Genomic DNA, 340 nt, shown 5'->3' on the forward strand with positions numbered 1-340 from the left:
AAATTAGACATCAAAAGATAAGACATAGATAAAATAGCGAAATAAAAAATAGGTCCTATAGGTTAAAGAAAAAGAATGAAAAAATAAGATCTAGCCAATAGATTTACAGCAGAGGGGAAACAAGTGTATACTGTATTATTATTATCAAACTTATCAAGAAAAAAAAAATAGTTGAAGACACATAGCCTTAGAGTATCATCTTCTTTATTTTTTTCTTTGTATGGAAAACAAAATAATAAAATTTACAATGGAGAGAAGAGAGAAAAATGAGGAAGAACACAGGGGGATACGAGCGCTTACAGTGATTGACGTCACGATCCATCGACCTTGAACAACGCCG

The sequence above is a fragment of the Penaeus monodon genome, chromosome 19 (assembly GCF_015228065.2).
Source record: "Penaeus monodon isolate SGIC_2016 chromosome 19, NSTDA_Pmon_1, whole genome shotgun sequence".
NCBI lineage: Eukaryota > Metazoa > Arthropoda > Malacostraca > Decapoda > Penaeidae > Penaeus > Penaeus monodon.